We start from the raw sequence: 14,977 nt of genomic DNA, 5'->3' as shown, positions 1-14,977 counted from the left end.
TGGGGACAGGGGTGGTGTGGGTTGTGAGAGGTGGCCCAGAGCAATGGCTGCGACCACCACCACAGCCAGTCCTGCTTCCACAGCTTCCTCCCCTTTGTCGGAACTAGTTGTGTTGCAAGTCCATGTCTGCGGACCACAGTTCTCAGAACAGCAAATATTCTGTTCTTTGATCTGACACTTCTACTGTTCCACTTCTAGCAGTGGGCATATAGGGGCAGGGCAAGCTCTGGGAGGGTAAGGCCAAGGCGGCTAGTCTCAGTACCTAAGGCTTCTGTTCTCTGCTGGCAGCAAGGGCTTAAACCACCATTTTCAGTCTTCTTCCCTCAGTCTTTGCTCCAAGGTCTCTGGCGTGAGTTGGGTTTAGCCGTGTTATATGCTGTCCCCTCAGCCCTGTGGGCCATAAGCAGAGCCCTAGCAGTCCCAATTCTTCCCTCTTTCGCAGCTGCGGTAGTTGCAGAATGCCGCAAGCTCAGAGCACCAAGCTAGGTCTGCAATCTGAGGCCGCGCATCCCCCTCTCTGCACATCTCCCTTCCCTCTTCCCTCACTTGCCCAATTCGCCCACCTTTAGATGATTTCAGTAGTGTGCCTCTTAGTCTTGCCTGTCTGCTGTGCAGCGAGTCTTTTGTGGAGTTATAGTTGTTCAATTTGTTGTAAATTCCAGGGGAGATTTCAAGAGGCTCACCTCATGCTGCCAATTTTATGACGTCGACCCTGACTGAATTTTATACTGCCCTTGTTTATCTTTTCAAAGATCCAGTTCTTGGTTTCATTAATCTGTTGCTTTGATTTTTAAACTCTATTTATTTCTGCTCTGATCTTTTTTATTTCCTTCCTTCTACTCACTTTGAGCTTTGCTGTTCTTTTTCTAGTTCCTTTAGGTGTTCGATTGTTAGATTGTTTATTTGAGATTTTTCTTGTTTCTGGAAGTAGGCCTATATTTCTGTGAATGTCCCTACAGTTCAGAACTGCTTTCACTTTGTCCCATAGGTTTTGGGTCATGGTGGTTTCATTTTCATTTGTCTCAGGGTATCTTTTGATTTCTTCTTTGATTTCAATCTCATTGTTAATCTATTCATTGTTTAGTAAGCATGTTACTTAGCTTCCATGTGTTTGTGTGTTTTTCAGTTTTCCTCTTGTAGTTGATTTCTAGTTTTATGCCATTGGGTCAGAGAAGAAACTTGATATGATTTCAATCTTCTTAAACTTATTGAAACTTGTTTTGTGGCCTAACATGTGATCTATCCTGTAAAATGTTTTGTGTTTGCTTGAAAAGAATGTATATTCTGCTGCTTTGGGGTGAAATGCTCTAAAAATATCAATTAAATCTATCTGGTGTAATATGTCATTTAAGGTTGCTGTTTCCTTGTTGATTTTCTGTTTGGATCATCTTATTCATTGACATCTATTCATTGGTGTCAATAGGGTGTTAAAGTACCCTACAATTCCTGTATTACTATAGATTTCTCCCTTTATGTCAGTCAATATTTGTTTTATATATTTAGGTGTTCCTATGTCGAGTGCTTAAATATTTACAAGGGTTTATCCTCTTGTTAGATCAATCCCTTTATCATTTTGTAGTGTCTTTCTTTGTCTCTTGTTATAGCATTTGTTTTAAAGTCTATTTTGTCTGATGTAAGTATTGCTACCCCAACTTTTTTTATGTTCCATTTGCATAAAATATCTTTTGCCATTCCTTTACTTTCAGTCTGTGTGTATCTTTTGACCCATATGTATGGGTCTTGTTTCCTTATCCATTCAGCTGCCCTGTATCTTTTCACTAGAGCATTTAACCTATTTACATTTAAAGTGATTATTGATATACATAGTTATTATTCATATTTGTGTTCTTCTCCCCTCACCCCCTTCTTAAAAGATTCCCTTTAACATTTCTTGTAATACTGGTTTGGTAGTGATGATCTCCTTAAGCTTTTTCTTGTCTGGGAAGCTCTTTATCTGTCTTTCAATTGTAAATGACAGCCTTGGTGGGTAGAGCAATCTTGGCTGTAGGTGCTTCCTTTTCATCACTTTGAATATTTCCTGCCAGTTCCTTCTTGCCTGCAAAGTTTCTGTTGAGAAATCAGCTGACAGTCTTATGGGAGATCCATTGTAGTTAACTAACTACAGAGGGTGCCAAAAATTTATTCACATTTTAAGAAAGGAAAACTGTATTAAAATTATAATACTCAACATATACCAATAACAAAAGATGAATACAAGTCACGTTTGACTTCTGCAATTATAAGAGGTGCTCAAAGTGGTTATCATTAGCATCCAGACACTTCTGATTACAGGGAACTACTGCTTGAGCAATGTTGACCAAAGTGTCCACTTGTATACATTTTTTGGCACCCCTGGTATTTTTCTTTCGCTGCTTTTAAGATTCTCTCTTTGTCTTTAACCTTTGGCATTTCAATTATGATGTTTCTTTGTGTGGGCCTCTTCAGGTTCACCTTGTTTGGGACTCTGTGCTTTCTGAACTTGTATTTCTATTTTCTTTGGCAGGTTAAGAAAGTTTTCCGTTATTATTTCTTCAAATTCCGTGCTCGCTCTCTTCTCCTTCTGGTATTCCATATGCTTGGTATTGTCCCAGAAGTCCCTTAAACTATCATCATTTTTTAAATTTGGTTTTATTTTTACTGTTCTGAATGAGTGTTTTCTGGTACATTACCTTCAAAATCACTGATTATTTCTTCTGCTTCATCTCATCTGCTCTTGATTCCTTCTAGTGTATTCTTCATTTTAGTTATTATAATCTTTATTTCTGGCTAGTTCTTTTTCATGTTTTCTCTGTCTTTTTTCTGTGCTTACTATCTCTTTGTTGATGTTCTCACTGAGTTGATGTATTCTTCCCCTAAGTTCATTGACCATCCTTGAAACCAGTGTTTTGAACTCTGTATCTGGTAGATTGTTTGTCTCCATTTTGTTTAGTTCTTTTTCTGGAGTTTTCTTTTTTTCTTTCAATTTGGACATGTTCCTTTGTCTTCTCCTTTTGGCTGTCTCTCTGTGTATGTTTTTATGTATTAGATAGATCTGCTATGTCTCCCAGTCTTGGCAGGGTGGTCTTATGTAATGGGTTTTCTGTGGGGCCCAGTGATGCAGTTTCTCTAATCACCTGAACCAGGTGTTCAAGGAGTGTTCCTTCTGTGGTTGTATGTGCCCTCCTACTGTAGTTGAGCCTTGATTGCTAATGGCATATAGTGGGTGGGGTTGACCCTCAGGGTGACTGGTTTGAGGAATGGCCACGACCACAGCAGGGTCAGACACAAGGAGTGGAAGACACCCAACAGTGTTCCGGTGCCTGCAAAGACCACCCTTTGGATGGACCAATTGTGGAGCTAATCTGCTGGTGATGTACTGTGGTCAGAAAATGGTCACCAGGTATGTTGATTCTGGGGCCCCTTGGGAAGGGCTCTAGTGTAGGCAGAGGTCAGAAGCTGCCTGTGCTTAGCTTGGGCCCACCTGGTAAGAGCTACAAAGTTATCCACAGTTGGCAGCTGCCTGTGCTGTGGGAGAGGTCAGGCTGTGACCAGAGGCTGGCTGCCACCCATTCCATGCTTGGGGCCACTCAGCAAAATGTACAGTGCACACCAAGAACAGTTGCCACCTGCCTGGAGCCTTGAGACTTTGGAGGTTTTTAAAAAATCATTTATTTCATAATAAATGATTTTAAAGTATACATTTTCTTTTAAGCACTGTTTTAGCTGCATTCTACAAGTTTTTGTTGTGTCACTTTATTATCTTGCAATTAAAATATTTTCTAATTTTGGTCGTGATTCATTTAGACCTATGGATTACTTGAAAGTGTATTTTAAAAATACATTTTGCAGAGACGTCATCAAAATGGTGGCGTGAGGTGAGCCTCTGTAAAGCTCCCCTGGAATTTACAAGTAATCGAAAAACAATAACTCCACAAAGGATTCCCTGCACAGAAGACAGGCAAGACGAAGAGGCCCACTACTGAATTCACCTAAAGGTGCGCGAATCCTGTGAGCAGGGGAGGAGGGAAGGGAGAAGTGCGCGGAGACGGAGCCGCGTGGGCGGAGGACGCAGACCTAGCTCAGTGCGCCGAGCTCGCTGTTTCCCGGAACTGCCGCAGCTGCGGGAGAGGGAAGAACTCGGACTGCTAGGGCTCCGCTTATGGCCCACAGGGCTGAGGGGGAAGCATCTAACACGGCTGAACCCAACGCTCACGGCAGAGACCTCGGAGCAAAGACGGAGGGAAGAAGGCTGAAAACGGTGGTTTAAGCCCGCACTGCCAAGCAGACAACGGAAGCCTTAGGCACTGAGACTAGTCGCCCCCTCCCTACCCTCCCAGAGCTCACCCCGCCCCCACCTGCCAGGTGCTAGAAGCAGAGCAGTAGCAGTGTCAGAGCAAAAGAACAGAATATTTGTTGTTCTGAGAACTGTGGACCGCAGACACAGATTCACAGCCCAACTAGTTCCGGCAAAGGAGAGGGAGCTGTGGAAGCAGGACTGGCTGTGGTGGTGGTCACCCGCCATTGCTCTGGGCCACCTCTCACAACTCATCCCGCCCCTGGCCCCACCTATCTGGGCAGATCCTTGCAGGAGTAAACAGAACTGCTGAAGCATACGGGCTCTGAACCTGGTGCAGGAAGAGCTTTGAAACTTCAAAAGCTCTCTGCATATCCACACGGACACTGCGCCCTGTGACCCAGGTGAACTATTATTAACTATTAACAGATTGTTGATGAGAACTTCCCAAACTTGTGGACAGAACTGGATCCTTGAATCCAAGAAGCAAATAGAACACGATTACCTCAACCCCAACAGGTCTTCTCCAAGGCACATTGGTTTGAAGCTGTCTAAAATCAACGACAAAAAAAGAATCCTCAAGGCAGCCAGGGAAAAGAAGACGGTAACCTACAAAGGAAAGCCCATTAGATTATCATCAGATTTTTCAGCAGAAAATCTACAAGCCAGGAGGGAGTGGAACCAGATATTCAAACTATTGAAAGAGAGAAATTATGAGCCAAGAATAATATATCCAGCAAAGATATCCTTTAGATATGAAGGAGGAATAAAGACCTTTCCAGACATACAGAAGCTGAGGGAATTTTCTAATACACGACCTGCACTACAAGAAATACCAAAGGAGGCTATTCGACCACCATCAACAGGGACAATTTGTGACAACCAAAACATACAAAGAGGGAGAGTAAAGGCCTGAACAGGAATATGGGAATGGAGAATGTAAGCATGCTGAAGTAAATGGAATATTCTAAATATCAAACTTTCTTTTACATAAACGTAAGGGTAACCACTCAAAAAAAAATCCAGAACTGAAATACATACTGTAGTAAAAGAAGAAACAGAGGGAAACATCATAGAATACCACCACACAGAAATAATAGACAACAACAAAAAGGCAAAGAAACAATGGAGACACAGCCTTACCAGAAAACTAAAGATAGAATGACAGGAAATCCTCACATATCAATAATCACCCTAAATGTAAATGGACTGAACTCACCAATAAAAAGGCACAGAGTAGCAGATTGGATCAAAAAACTAAACCCAACCATATGCTGTCTCCAAGAGACACATCTCAGCTACAAGGACAAGCATAGACTCAAAGTGAAAGGGTGGAAATTGACACTCCAAGCAAATGGTATCCAGAGAAAATCAGGTGTAGACATCCTGATTTCAGACGAATCTCACTTCAGGGTGAAAAAGGTAACAACAGACAAAGATTGACATTTCATAATGGTAAAAGGGACTATACAACAAGAACACATAACAGGCATCAATATTTATTCCCCCAATCGGAGCACCGAAATATGCCAAGCAACTACTGACAGACCTAAGGGAAAAATTGGCCAAAACACAATTATATTAGGGGATCTAAACACATCATTGACAACTATGGATAGATCATCCAAACAGAAAATAAATAACGAAACAGCAGCCCTAAATGACACATTAGATGAAATGGATATAATTGATATATATATATAGAGAGAGAGCACTTCATGCTAAAACATCAGACTATACTTTTTTTTCTAGTGTACATGGAACATTGTCAAGGATAGACCATATATTGAGACATAAAATCAGCCTCAGCAAATTTAAGAAGATTGAAATCATACCAAGCATATTCTCTGATCACAAGGCTTTGATATTGGATATCAACTGCCAAAAGAAAGCAAGAAAAACCACAAATGCATGGATATTAAACAATATATTTTTAAAGAACAACTGGGTCAAAGAAGAAATAAGAGTAGCAATCAAAAGATACATGGAAACAAATGACAATGAAAATACATCCTATCAAAATTTTTGGGATGCAGCGAAAGCAGTTTTAAGAGGGATATTTATATCATAAAGGCCTATCTCAAGAAACAAGAAATATTCCAAATAAATAACTGCATGTTACACGTTAAAGAACTAGAAAAAGAAGAACAAGTGAAACATAAAGTCAGCAGAAGAAAGGAAATAACAAAAATCAGAACAGAACTAAATGAAATAGAGAACAAAAAGACAATAGAAAAAATTAATGTGACAAAGAGCTGGTTCTTTGAAAAGATTAACAAAATTGACAAACCCTTGGCGAGACTCACTAAGATACAAAGAGACAAGACACTAATTAACGAAATCAGAAATGAAATAGGGGAAGTTATCACGGATGCCACAGTAATACAAAGGATCATCCAAGAATATTATGAAGGACTATGTGCCAGCAAATTCAATAACCTAGAAGAAATGGACAAGTTCTTAGAAACATATAGCCTTCCAAGTCTGAACCATGAAGAACTGGAAAATCTAAACAGACCGATCACCAGTAACGAAATTGAATCAGTCATCCAGAACCTTCCCAAAAGCAAAAGTCTGGGACCAGATGGCTTCACTAGTGAATTCTACTAAACTTTCAAAGAGGATCTAATACCAATCCTGCTCAAACTCTTCGAAAAATTTGAAGATGAGACAGTACTCCCTAACTCATTTTGTGAGGCCAACATTACCCTGATACCAAAACCTGGTAAGCACAACACAAAAAAAGAAAACTACAGACTAATATCTCTGATGAATACAGATGCAAAAATCCTAAACAAAATTCTAGCAAATCGAATACAACAATGCATTTAAAAGATTATTCATCACGACCAAGTGGGGTTCATCCCCGGGAGACAAGGATGGTTCAACATCCGCAAATCCATCAATGTGATACATCACATAAACAAAATAAAGGACAAAAATCATATGATTATATCAATGGATGCAGAAAAAGCATTTGACAAGATACGACATCCATTTATGATTAAAACACTTAATGAAATATGTATAGAAGGAAAGTAGCTTAACATAATAAAGGCCATATATGACAAGCCCTCAGATAATCTCATAATTAATGGTGAAAAACTGAAGCCCTTTGCTCTACGTTCAGGAACACGACAGGGCTGTTCCCTATCACCTCTGCTTTTCAACATAGTGTTGGAAGTCTTTGCCAGAGTAATCAGGCAAGAGAAAGAAATAAAAGGCATCCAAATTGGGAATGAAGAAGTTAAATTATCACTCTTTGCAGATGACATGATGCTATATATAGAAACCCTAAAGACTCCACCAAAAACTATTAGAAATGATCAACAAATACAGTAAAGTTGCTGGCTACAAAATCAATGTACAAAAGTCCATTTCATTCCTATATACTAACAATAAAATCTCAGGAAAAGAAATACAAAAACAATTCATTTTGCAATGGTAGCAAAAAGAATAAAATACCTAGGAATAAACTTAACCAAGAATGTGAAGGACCTATATGCTGAAAACTATAAGACGTTTTTGTAAGAAATTGAAGAAGACACAAAGAAATGGAAAGATATTTCATGCTCATTGATTGGAAGAATCAACATAGTTAAAATGGCCATGTTACCCAAAGCAATATACAGATTTACTGCATTCTCCATTAAAATCCCAAGGGCATTTTTAAAGAAATAGAACAAAAAAATCATCAGATTTGTTTGGAACCACAAAAGACCTCGAATAGCCAAAGCAATCTTATGAAAAAAGAACAATACTGGAGGTATCACACTCTCTGACCTTGGCTTGTACTACAGGGCTTCAATAATCAAAACAGCATGGTATTGGCAGGAAAACAGACACATAGACCAATGGAATAGAATTGAGAACCCAGAAATAAAACCACATAAATATGGACAGACAATTTTTGACAAAGAAGGTAAAATATACAATGGAGGAAAGACAGCCTCTTCAGTAAATGGTCCTGGGAGAATTGGATGGCCACATGCAAGAGAATGAAACTGGACTGCTATCTGTCACCATGTACCAAAATTAATTCAAAATGGATCAAAGACTTAAGCATAAGACCTGACACAATAAACTGCATAGAAGAAAACATAGGTACTAAACTTATGGACCTTGGGTTCAAAGAGCATTTTATGAATTTGACTCCAAAGGTAATGGAAGTAAAAGCTAAAATAAACGAATGGGACTATATGAAACTTAAAAGCTTCTGCACAGCAAAAGAAACCATCGACAAAATAAAGAGGCAACCAACTGAATGGGAGAAGATTTTTGCAAACAGTGCCTCCGATAAGGGGCTAATATCGAAAATATACAAGGAACTAATGCAACTCAACAACAAAAACCAAACAACCCAATTGAAAAATGGGCAGAGGACCTGAAGAGACATTTCTCCAAAGAGGACATACAAATGGCAAATAGACATATGAAAAAATGCTCAACATCACTAATCATCAGAGAAATGCAAATAAAAACCACAATGAGATAGCACCTCACCCCAGTCAGAATGGCTATCATCAACAAGACAAATAGTAACAAGTGTTGGAGAGGCTGTGGAGAAAAAGGAACCCTCATTCACTGTTGGTGGGAATGCAGACTGGTGCAGCCGTTATGGAAGGCAGTGTGGAGGTTCCTCAAAAAATTGCAAATAGAATCACCATATGACCCAGCAATCCCTTTCTTGGGTATCTACCCCAAAAATCTGAAAACATTTATACATAAAGACACGTGTGCTCCAATGTTCATTGCAGCTTTGTTTACGGTGGCCAAGACATGGAAACAACCAAAATGTCCTTCGATAGATGAATGGATAAAGAAGTCGTGGTACATATACACAATGGAATACTATTCAGCGGTCAGAAAAGATGATATAGGAACATATGTGACAACATGGATGGATCTTGAGAGTATAATGCTAAGCGAAATAAGCCAGACAGAAAAAGCAGAGAAGCATGTGATTTCACTGATATGTGGTATATAAACCAAAACCAACAAAAGAACAAGACAAACAAATGAGAAACAAAAACTCATAGACACAGACAGTAATTTAGTGGTTACCAGAGGGTAAGGGGGGAGGGGGGGTAGATGAGGGTAAGGGGGATCAAATATATGGTGATGGAAGGAGAACTGACTCTGGGTGGTGAGCACACAATGGGATTTATAGATGATGTAATACAGAATTGTACACCTGAAATCTATGTAATTTTACATAATTGTCACCCCAATAAACTAAAAAAAAATTCATTTTGCAAGTTTTGTTATCCTTGAACAACTGATTTTAGCGTAATTCCTCTGTTGGTGTATGCATTCACAATTTTAATTTTTGAAATTTGTGAGACTTGTTTTGAGGTCCAATATATGATCAATTTTGCAAATGTTTAACAAACAGTGAAAAATTATTCAGCTTGGGAATAATGTTCTATTTAGCTTAAAAATCTACACTTTGTGCTCCTGGAATATCTCATATTTTTACTGTTTTCTTGGTGGGGGCTACTGTTCAATCAATTACTGAAAGAAGTGAGCTAAAATCTTTGACTATAATTGTGATTTGCCTTTTTCTTTTCTTAGTTGTTGCTTTAAATATTTTGAGGCCAAGTGCATATATATTTAGAATCATTGTTTTGTATTGGTGAAATTGAACCTTTGATCATTATGAAATGTTTCTCTTTTTCCCTTATAATTTGTTTAGCTTTAAATTCCACATTGTCAGATAATAATAATATAACATAACTCCACTAGCTTCTCTTTGGTTAAAATTTGCATAGGTTATTTCCCATCCTTTTAGTTTCAAGCTTTCTGTAGTTTATGTTTTAGATGTGTCTGTTATAAACAGCAAATCAGTGGAATTTTAAAAATCCAGTGTGACAAATCTTTGTCTCTTAATTGGAGCGTCTGGCATATTTACATGTAATACAATGGTTGCTGCATTTGGTTTAAATCTACTATTTTACCAGACGCTCTCATTTTTCTGCCTTTTGAATTTATTGTTTTCTTGCCCCTTTTTGGGTAGGTTTTTGAAGGTATAATTAAGAAGAAAACACTATAATGTAAAGTGTACAGTTCCATAAATTTTGACAACAATTTACATCCTTATCAATAGTTGATATTATCTATCTGTTTTATTTTAGTCATCCTAGTGGGTGTGCAGTGGATCTTTGATTTAGTTTTGATTTGCATGTCGCTGAATACTAATGAAGTTGGACATCTCTTTTATAATTACTGGCCATTTTTATACCTTCTTCAGTGATAGGGGTATTCATAACTTTTGCTTGATTTTTAAATTGGCCTGTTTGTCATTTTATTTTTAAGTTATAGAAGTTCTTTATAGATTCTGTATGCAAGTTCTTTGTTACACACACACACACACACACACACACACAAATACACACACAGACGAAGGTCTGACAATTAAGTTTGCGAACTTGTTGCAACGATGTTGCTAATCTTTTTTGGTATCAGAGGGAATATTCATTATGAATTTGAACCAATTAGACAAACAGTTAACCAGGTTTACTATTTGGAAGTGCTGAAAAGGCTGTGTGAAAAAGTTAGACAATCTGAACTTTTGGCCAACAATTCATGGCTCTTGCATCATAGCACTGCACCAGCTCACGTGGCACTATCTGTGAGAGAGTTTTTAATCAGTAAACAAATAACTGTTTTGGAAACCCTCCCTACTCACTTGATCTTGTCCCCCAATGACTTCTTTCTTTACCCAAAGATAAAGGAAATATTGAAAGGAAGACATTTTGATGACATTCAGGACATCAACCGTAATACAACTACAGCTCTGATGGCCATTCCAGAAGAAGAGTTCCAAAATTGCTTTGAAGAGGGGACTAGGCACTGGCATCAGTGCATAGCTTCCCAAGGGGAGTACTTTGAAGGTGACCATAGTGATATTCAGCAATGACGTAAGTAGCACTTTTTCTAGGATGAGTTCATGAACTTAATTGTCATATGTCATATGTCATATATATATATATATATATATATATATATATATATATATATATACTGTGTTTCCCCGAAAATAGGACCTAGCTGGACAATCAGCTCTAATGCATCTTTTGGAGCAAAAATTAATATAAGACCCAGTCTATATTATATTATATTATATTATATTATATTATATTATATTATATTATATTATATTATATTATATTATATTAGACAGGGTCTTATAGTAAAATAAGACTGGGTCTTATATTGATTTTTGCTCCAAAAGACACATTAGAGCTGCTTGTCTGGCTAGGTCTTATTTTCGGGGAAACATGGTATATGGCAAATGTTTTCTCTCAGTCTGTGCCTTGCCTTTACATTTTTTTAATGGCATCTTTGATTAGCCAAAGAAAGTCAAATTTATCAGTTTTTTCTTTTATGGCACTACTTCTAAGTCTTGTCTAAGAAATCTATCTTCAACAAGATCACAAAAATATTGTTCTGTGTTTTCCTTTAGAAGCTTTGCAGTTTTAACTTCTATATTCGTCTGTGATCCATCTCAAATTAAATGTTGTACATTACACTCATTTTATGTTATGAATCATGTTAAATATTTTTCTGTATGGATAGTCAATTGTTTCATTATCGTACATTGAGAAGACTATACTTGTCTTGCACCTTTGTCAAAAAGCAATTAAATGTAAATGTGTGGGTCTATATCTGGAATCTATTCTGTTCTGTTGATTTCCTTATGTATTCTAATGCCAATAGCAGACTTCCTTGGTTGCTGTCCCTTTGTATTAAAAACAGTTTACTGTATAGATTTTGTATCTTAAATCTTTGAAACAGATAAGTCCTCTCCCATTAAGAAGTCGAGTCTATTCCTCCTTCTCTTGAACCTGTGTGGACCTGTGACTGCTTTGCCTAACACCATGTGGCAGAAGTATTTCTCTGTGACTTCTGAGCCTAGGTCAGAAGGTCTTGCAGCTTCTGCTTTGGTCTCTTGAAATGTTCACTCTGGAATAAGTCAGGCAACATGCAAGCAATCTGACTGTCAAGACACCATCATGTTGTGAGGAAACCCAAGCTAGCCGTGCAAAGAGGTTATATGTTCAGGGAGATACCTGACAAGCCACAGCTATTCCAGCTGTCCCTGCCCAGGCCCTACACAGATGACTGAAGCAATCTTCAGACAGCTTTTGTCCTAGCCATATGTGACTTCAACTTCAAGAAATACCTTGATCAAGAGCAGTCCAGCTGAACCCATGCAACCCACAAAACTGTGAAAGATATTAAATTGTTAGTTGGTAGAACTAGGTTTTGGCATAGTGTGTAATATAGAAATAGATAATTAGAACAGTATAGTATTAGAAAAGAGCGTAGGTTTTGAGGATCAGAAAGATATGGATTCAAATTTTGCTTGTTTTTGTGCAAACACCAATGAAGTTATCAGGCTGAGGGGTAAGCAATTTATATGCAATGTATTTCAGCATTCAATATTTTTTTAAGCACCTACTGAAGACAGGGAGTATACATAGGTGATACAAATGTGAATACAACACAGCTCCTCCTCTCAAGGAATTTACAGAGCAATGGGGGGAAATAAACACATTCAATACAAAGATAGCTGATGACATCGCTTTCTGTCCATAGTAATTGTTGTATGGCAAATTCTAAGAAAAATATCTTTGCTAATCTGGATTCACACTAATCTGAAATATTCATAATATCAAATAATGAGTATGTCATGGCCCATCTGGATTCCCTTTTGTATTGGCTACTAGGAAGGTCAGAACTGATGGTGAGGGTCAACCCCAGTTGTTTGTAGTGCCCTTTCTCTCCTCCTTCAACGTGCTTTTCAATTTCTTACTTAACAATGTCTCATTGTAATGTCTTAAATTCTTTTGAGGAGTAAGTTGGGATAAAATTATAAATAAAATGCACGTCAGAAAGCTAATTGATCAATTCAAATTGAAAGCACAGCTCAGGATCAATCTGAGTTGTTCCATTTCTTGTTTTTGTGGTTGAGATAGTCCGTGCTAAGGACATGTCTTTACTATGACCACTACCATTATGGCCACGGCCATTTCTACTACTACTACTACTACTACTACTACTACTTCTACTACTATTAACCATAGATAGTAGTTACTAGAGTGTAGTGTACCAGGTACTATGCTAAGTGCTTAAATGAATCATTTCATTTTATTTTTACAATTATTCTGTGATGTAGGTATTATTATTATCCACACTTTAGCGATGAGGAAACTGAGACTGGGAGAGGTTGAGTCACTCCCCCAGGTAATGCTCACAGCCAAGTCAGACGCAATTCCATGCCACAACCCATGAGCTTCAGCATTAGGAGTTCAGTGCACATGGGTCCGTGGAAAAGATGGTTGAATAAACTTTAATGATGACCCAACCTGTCCTAACCCTCTTTTTTATTCAGAGGCTTTATCTGTCAAAGTCCGGGGATCCTGGGGGTCTCACAGGGGATGACCTAACCAAGGCCACCCCGTACTCACTGCTCCCTGTACATGGAATCCTATCTTCACAAACATTTCTATTCCTGGATCCTGAATCCAAGGCAAATACACACAAAATAGGTTGTGTCTGTGTTCACAGCAGCCTGTGTTCATAGGGAACTTGAGAATAGACAAAACAGACAAGTTAAATTCTGGAAATTATTTCAAAATGTTTGATAAATTAACACTGATGTTCAAAGCCTGTGTCCCTGGCATCATTAAAACCCCCTTCCTTAAGAACTCAGAGGTATATTGCTAATGGAGAAAATAAAAACAGTGTAATGGGAGAGAGAGGGAGATATATTTGATCAGAAGCAGGAAGAGAATTAACAAATATTAAGTACCAGTATGTGCCAGAATTTTTACATGCATTATCTCATCCAGACAAGAGACCATAGAGTCTGGTGTCTTCCACTTATGAATGAGGAACCTTGGCTGGGAATGTATCCTCTGTGGGCCTTGGTTTCCTCATTTATAAAGTAACAACAGAACTTTACTCATAGTGTTGCTGTGTGGGTTAAATAAGATAATACATGTACAGTACATTGTAGGGTCATGGTGAATGTTAAGAATTAATTATTATACTGAGTGTGCGTCTCAGTCGGTACAAAGTAATGTACACTTGTACTTGGTTTGGTGGACAGAGGAAGGGAGGCCAGGGAGCGGAGGAGGGGTTGCAGAAGGGGTGAGGGTTTGGGGGCCTCACAGAGCAAGTGCAGCTGGCAGTACTTGGGCCCTGAGTGGCTGGCACCTCAAAAGTGATGAGTGAACTGTCATATTCCAAATCAAAAGTGATTTTGGTAACATTTAATAACAGTTTTATCTTTTTAAAAAATCTATGCTTGTCAAATAAATTATATGTGCGTCAATCCTACAGTAGCTTCATCTAGAATTTGTACTGATTTTTGTCTCTGTGATTAGTTGAAATGTTATTAGTTTGATATTTTGTACCAGTTCCAATTTTAGAACTTCTACCAATTTGTTACAACTTTTTTTGTTGTTCTCAACTGAACCAAAAAGCACCCAGAAGCAAGTAAGTTAACTCAATATTTAATTATATATCTTGTGTTTAATGGTAAAAAGGAACTGGTATGGTGTCTAACTCTTTATTTAGTTTCTAGTGGAAGGAAGAGTTCAGGTCCTAGGATACTTCTGGTCTTTACTTCCTTGACTAATGTCCCAAGGGGAAGTGCAGATGAGGCCATCCTCCCGGGTCAGCATGAAGGAATGG

This window comes from Rhinolophus sinicus, linkage group LG06 (genome assembly GCF_036562045.2).
Source record: "Rhinolophus sinicus isolate RSC01 linkage group LG06, ASM3656204v1, whole genome shotgun sequence".
NCBI lineage: Eukaryota > Metazoa > Chordata > Mammalia > Chiroptera > Rhinolophidae > Rhinolophus > Rhinolophus sinicus.
The sequence above is the reverse complement of the archived record's forward strand: the minus strand, read 5'-3'. Positions refer to the sequence as shown.